The sequence below is a fragment of the Bufo gargarizans genome, chromosome 4, assembly GCF_014858855.1.
Source record: "Bufo gargarizans isolate SCDJY-AF-19 chromosome 4, ASM1485885v1, whole genome shotgun sequence".
NCBI classification, from domain to species: domain Eukaryota; kingdom Metazoa; phylum Chordata; class Amphibia; order Anura; family Bufonidae; genus Bufo; species Bufo gargarizans.
Window position 1 is genome coordinate 310,719,709 of NC_058083.1, and position 7,111 is coordinate 310,726,819.

The following is a 7,111-nucleotide window of genomic DNA, read 5'->3' on the forward strand; positions in this document are numbered from 1 at the left end:
TGCTTCTAATCTTTAGAATTCATTATGGTTTACAATTTGTAAAAAATGTTGGCCATCTGTAATTCTGGGATAAGTTGTCCAGAAAAAAAGAAAAATTCTGGTTGGCAACCTTGTTAAAATCTTGGCTTTAGGGCTTATTCACACGAACGTAAGGGCTCCGTGCCCGTGCTGTGGACCGCAATACCACTGGCACCAACCATGGGGAAGCCGCATGCGAATCGCAGACCCATTCACTAGAATGGGGTCAGCGATCCGTCTGTTACGCACAAAAGATAGAACAAGTTCTATCTTTTTGCGGAACGGAAAACACCACAGAAGCACTCCGTAGTGCTTCCGTGGGGTTCCGTCCTTCCGCACCGCATCTCCGTTATGCGGAATGCACGCAGCTGGTGACCCGTATATTGCACTTAGGCTAGGTCTACACAACGACATTTGTTGTGCTACTTATTGTTGCACCAATGACGCGCGACAATTTTTATAATGGTAGTCTATGGTGTCGCACTGCGACATGCTGCAACTGTGACGCGACAGTCGCAGAAAAATCCATCTCAAATTGATTTTTTGCGATTGTCGCAGTCGCAGCAGGTCACATGTTGCAGTGCGACACCATAGACTAAATGTCGTTGTGTAGACCTAGCCTTAAAGGGGTTGTCCGGGTTCAGAGCTGAACCCGGACATACCCTTATTTTCACCCCGGCAGCCCTCCTGAGCCTGGCATCGGAGCATCTCATGCTCCGATGCGCTCCCGTGCCCTGCGCTAGATCGCGCAGGGCACAGGCTCTTGTGTTTTCAATAACACACTACCGGGCGGTAACTTCCGCCCAGCAGTGTGTTCGGTGACGTCACCGGCTCTGAGGGGCGGGCTTTAGCTCTGCCCTAGCCGTTTTACTGTGACGTCACCGGGCTGCCTGTCAGCCCCATAGAGAGCCCGGTATGTCACCGGAACTCAGAAAAATGCCTTTGCCCTGCGCGATTTAGCGCAGGGCAAAGGAGAGCATCGGAGCATGAACTGCTCAGATGCTCATGTCAGGGGGGCTGCCGGGGTGAAAATGGAGGGATGTCCAGGTTCAGCTCTGAACCTGGACAACCCCTTTAATGTGTGGCCTGAATACTCCATAACACCAGATATCACCTTCTACATGTCTAAGGCTGGTGTCACACGTAGGTTTTTGATGCGTTTTTTAAGCCAAAGCCAAAATTAGACCCAGGAAGTAGTAGGGAAGGTTCACACACAATTGATTTTGACCTTCCACCATGTATCCCACGGCATGGGTTTTCATTTTGAATGGTGAAGACTCGCTCTCGGTTTAGCCTGTGCCGAAAAAACTGTCCAAACATAGCCTAAAACTGCCACAAAATCCTATGTGCGACACCGATGCATGCCATATTTGCACTATAATTTGGGACTTTTCGGGGCTCTCGCCACAGATTTGCCATTGGCAGAAATTGCCACACATCATAGTACACATCTGCCCAATACATGCACTGAACTCCAGCGTATTTTACTTTAAAGGGAGTCTATCATCAGCATTTCACGTTTTTAACCCTTCCCATAGCTTTCTAGCAGCCTTACAGTTAATAAAAACTTTACCTTTAGCATCAATCCTGGACTTATAAAACCGTCCAAAAACATCTTTGTAACATATGCAAATGAGGGCTTGCAAGTGCCCAGGGGCGGCGTTACCCTCGTAGGTGCCCTGCTAGCACAGCCTTTTCTTCGCTTCCCCCCGCCCCTTCCTTCCCTCCACCCGCCCATCCTTTCCCTCTGACCGCCTATCTACTAACTTGTTGTTTTGCCGAGATCCCGCGCCTGCCCACTGCGATGCCCATTCCTTGTACGGCATCACAGTAATTAATGCGCATGCGCCAGCTTCGCGTTGTTAGCCGGCGCATGCGCATTAATACGAGGGTAACGCCGCCCCTGGGCACTTGCGAGCCCTCATTTGCATATGTTACAAAGATGTTTTCTGACGGTTTTATAAGTCCAGGATTGATGCTAAAGGTAACGTTTTTATTAACTGTAAGCATGCTAGAAAGCTATGGGAGGGGTTACAAACGTGAAATGCTGATGACAGACTCCCTTTAAGACCCGGATATGAAATTCCAGTCTTAAGAAATTTCCCCAAGGGTGTTTTTTTAATTCGTACAGATAAAGTTCACTCTTTGTATCATGATTCGGTGTCTGTTTTTCTGATGGATTGCAAAAAAATATAAAAAATAGTGGACGTACATTGCTTTTAAAAGTTTCATCCAGTTTCCCCCAATAAATCTTTTCCCATTCAAGTCAATGGGGAAAACTTTGGCAAAATCACAGCAAACACCACAAAACAGCACCCAGTAGAGCTAGCTGAGGTAGTAAGCCCTTACCACCCTGTGGCATAATAGTACATCCAACATACTATTATGCTATGGGGCACCATGAATTATAGTGACGCCCCTGACTGGCGGGTACTGTGATCAGTAGGATGGCTCCCCAGCAACTGAGCTGTGGATGGGAAGGGTGCTACTGATAAACTGGCCATATACATGGGAACATTCACAGAAGGAGCTGTGGTGCCCATAACCTTAGGAGACTGAGAAATTACAAAGATGAAGATATGGAATGCAGAGGATTAAAGATGTAAGCAGACTTGTACCTATGACACTGGCTGACCTGCTGCATGGGCGCTTGGCAGCTGAGGGCACCTGTCAGCAGATTTGTACCTATGACACTGGCTGACCTGCTGCATGGGCGCTTGGCAGCTGAAGGCACATGTGTTGCTCCCATGTTCATATGTGCCTGCATTGCTGGGAAAAATGATGTTTTATTTATGCAAATTAGACTTTAGGAGCAACGGGGGCGTTGCCATTACACACAGAAGCTCTGCTCTCTCTGTAACTGCAGCGCCTTCTGCACTGTCTGACAGGACTAGGCAGTGAGAACATCATCATAGATGCACATGCAACAAATCTGCTGACAGATGGCCTCTAAAGATCTACCTAAACATGGGTGTAACTACCAGGGTATCAGGCATAGAAGCTGGAGGGCCTATCTCTACTCATACAGTATATTCAGTCTGCATTATTTCTGTACTGTGACATCACTGATTTATTCTGTATGTCACCATGCATGTTATCATACTGTGGTGATATCACTGTGAGCGTTACTGATGTACTGTGACATCACTGTGCACATTATGTCTGTGTAATAATGTCACTGTGCACATTATACCACTATGGTGACATCACGGTGTGCATTATCACTGTGCATTAGGGAAACCCATATAGTAATAAGCTGCTCGCGTTCTGAACTTGCTACTGAAACTGAATGTGGTGGAGTAGGCCCATTCCAAGTTTTGCTATGGGGCCCCATGGGTCTTTGTTATGTGCCTGTTCTTAAAGGTACGTTATTGAGATGGGAATAATGCTTTAAACTCCTTTTATATGCACTTTTCTGCACTTTGGTTTCAGGGTGTGTAACGCCCCAGAGTGGCATTACCACTTATTCACCCTGCTACTGTCTTTAAGTGGCTTATATAATGTAATCTATGCATTTTATTTGAGGTCCATTATACTGTGCATTTACAATGTTTGCAACTGTTCAAATGTAATGTGCCTGGTTCACCAACAGGTGGCAGCATATATGGCAGAGCTACAATTAGGTAGAATGGAGCTTTCCATTCCATTCTAGCCCCCCCTCCTCTGTGAAGGAGTGGTCGAGTCTAGGGCTGCAGCTAACGATTATTTGAATAATCGATTAGTTGCCGATTAATTTCTACGATTAATCGATTAATCGGGAAAAACGACAAAATTACAAAACAGAGGTTTATATGATCTTACTTGAAAAATTATGTTCAAAGGCCATATTAAAACAAATTGTGGACGACACTTATGGGGGATCTGTGGACGACACTTATGGGGGATCTGTGGACGACACTTATGGGGGATCTGTGGACGACACTTATGGGGGATCTGTGGACGACACTTATGGGGGATCTGTGGACGACACTTATGGGGGATCTGTGGACGACACTTATGGGGGATCTGTGGACGACACTTATGGGGGATCTGTGGACGACACTTATGGGGGATCTGTGGACGACACTTATGGGGGATCTGTGGACGACACTTATGGGGGGATCTGTGGACGACACTTATGGGGGGGATCTGTGGACGGCGTTTATGGGGGATCTGTGGACGACACTATTATGGGGGATCTGTGGACGGCGTTTATGGGGGATCTGTGGACGGCGTTTATGGGGGATCTGTGGACGACACTATTATGGGGGATCTGTGGACGACACTATTATGGGGGATCTGTGGACGACACTATTATGGGGGATCTGTGGACGGCGTAGTTATGGAGAGGGGGATATGTGCACTGTTATGGGCATAACAGTGCACAGATCCCTTTCCTCATAACAGTGCACAGACCCCCCTTCCCATAGCAGTGCCATACACAGACCCCCCCTCCTCCCCATAGCAGTGCTATAGACAGATCCTCCCCCCTCCCCATAGCAGTGCTATACACAGACCCCCCCTTCCCCCTAACAGCCCCGGCGCTTGCATCTTTATTTTACCTTTTTACAATGACGCTCCCGCTCCTGTAACAGCCAGGCAGAGCGGACGGCGGCGTAACGTCACTCAATCACGTGACGCGCCTGCTCCGCCCACTTCATGAATGAAGGAGGCGGAGCAGGCGCGTCACGTGATTGAGTGACGTTACGCCGCCGTCCGCTCTGCCTGGCTGTTACAGGAGCGGGAGCGTCATTGTAAAAAGGTAAAATAAAGATGCAGCGCCCGCCCGAATAGCAACGAATCGGCGATTATTCGATAACTGGATTCGTCGACAACGAATCCAGTTATCGAATATAATCGATTACATCGATTAATCGTTGCAGCCCTAGTCGAGTCCCACTTCCTGCAGGAAGGGTGGGGACCAGTGAAAGTTAGTCTAGCTAACCCCCTGCTAGGGGAAGGAGGGTGTGCTGGGCAAGTCTCTGCTGGATGTGCCCAGGCCAAGCCAGCCAGAGAACCCTCAGCTCTGCTGGATGTGGAGGCCAAAGCTTAGAGCCTCAGGAGCCAGGAGGAGAGTTCCCTGGCATAATTAAGAGACAGACTACAAAGAGAGAAGTTGCAGCATAAAGAAGAAGCTAAGTTATACAGAAAGCCTGTCAGCACAGCAGGTTCAGAGAGCAACAGATGTAGCAGAGTTGAGTTTGCCTGCCAGAGTTTTAATGCTAAAGCCTGCTGGGACCAAGACAAAGTTGGAAGATTGTTTCTGATGAAAGTAAAGCTGCTATTCAACTTCATCACAAGGTCTGGACTCAATTATTTCTTCAAATTTCTCAACTATTTCCCCCCATTTGTCTGCTTCAGAGCCAACGCCTGGGATCCAACCGTATCCAGGTAGGAGCCCCGTGACACTCACTTACACTAGAAAGGACATTTTAGGCCACCCTATACCACTCGGCCATTCCTACACCTGGGTACCAACCCTCTAATAGGGCCAAGGGGGCGGACCGCGGCAACTGTAACTTGAAGCTTATTATTTTATCTATGATGCTGTTAGACTGTGTCAGTAGACCCATGGTCAGCCTGAAATTTGTGACCTAATACAGACACAAAGGTGTACCCATGTTATGCTTACATGAAACTGGCCATAAGCTCCAGGACACTATTGAACATCAATGAGAACTACCATGTCCAAGTGGAATAAACACGGAACAATGGTGACCCTTCCCAGGAGTACTCAAAATAACTCCAAACTGGCAATTCCCTATTTTTCTTTTATTGAAGGGGTTTTCTGAGAGTTTTTTACTGATAACCTATACGCTGTGCGCTTCATGCCGCCGCTGCACTGCAGTAATACACTCGTATAGATCATAACTAATGACGCCATGCGCTCCTGCTCTCAGCAGGATGCCAGGCCGGGATACCACGGACCGCTCACGGCTGTGTTCCACGGCCGCGTGCATTCGGCCTTAGGCTGCTTTCACACTAGCGTTAAAGCAATCCTGCAGGCTGTTCCAGCAGAGGAGTTCTCCGGATCTGGCCTAACCAGATAATGTTGTTCACCGCTGGGGCTCATTGACTATAATGGGAACCAGCAGGAATCTGGCCACTCCCTGGGAATTAAGTTGAGATTAGGCTGGACAAAAACTGTTGCGTGCAGTGATATTTGTCTGAATGTCTTAAAGGGGTTGTCCGGGTTCAGAGCTGAACCCGGACATACCCTTATTTTTACCCCGGCAGCCCTCCTGAGCCTGGCATCGGAGCATCTCATGCTCCGATGCGCTCCCGTGCCCTGCGCTAGATCGCGCAGGGCACAGGCTCTTGTGTTTACAATAACACACTGCCGGGCGGTAACTTCCGCCCAGCAGTGTGTTCGGTGACGTCACCGGCTCTGAGGGGCGGGCTTTAGCTCTGCCCTAGCCGTTTTACTGGCTAGGGCAGAGCCAAATCCCGCCCATCAGTGCCGGTGACGTCACCGGGCTGCCTGTCAGCCCCATAGAGAGCCCGGTATGTCACCGGAACTCAGAAAAATGCCTTTTCCCTGCGCGATTTAGCGCAGGGCAAAGGAGAGCATCGGAGCATGAACTGCTCCGATGCTCATGTCAGGGGGGCTGCCGGGGTGAAAATGGAGGGATGTCCAGGTTCAGCTCTGAACCTGGACAACCCCTTTAAATGTCGGATTCCCGTCTGTTCCCATTAGGCCTCTTTCACACGGGCGTTGCGGGAAAATGTGCGGGTGCGTTGCGGGAACATGCACGATTTTTCCGCGCGAGTGCAAAACATTGTAATGCGTTTTGCACTCGTGTGAGAAAAATCGGCATGTTTCGTACCCAAACCCGAACTTCTTCACAGAAGTTCGGGCTTGGGATCGGTGTTCTGTAGATTGTATTATTTTCCCTTATAACATGGTTATAAGGGAAAATAATAGCATTCTGAATATAGAATGCATAGTAAAATAGCGCTGGAGGGGTTAAAAAAAATAAAAATAAATTTAACTCCCCTTAATCCACTTGATCGCGCAGCCAGCATCTCTTCTGTCTTCTTTCTTTGCCGCGTGCAGGAAAAGGACCTGTGGTGACGTCACTCCGGTCATCACATGGGCCATCACATGATCCAT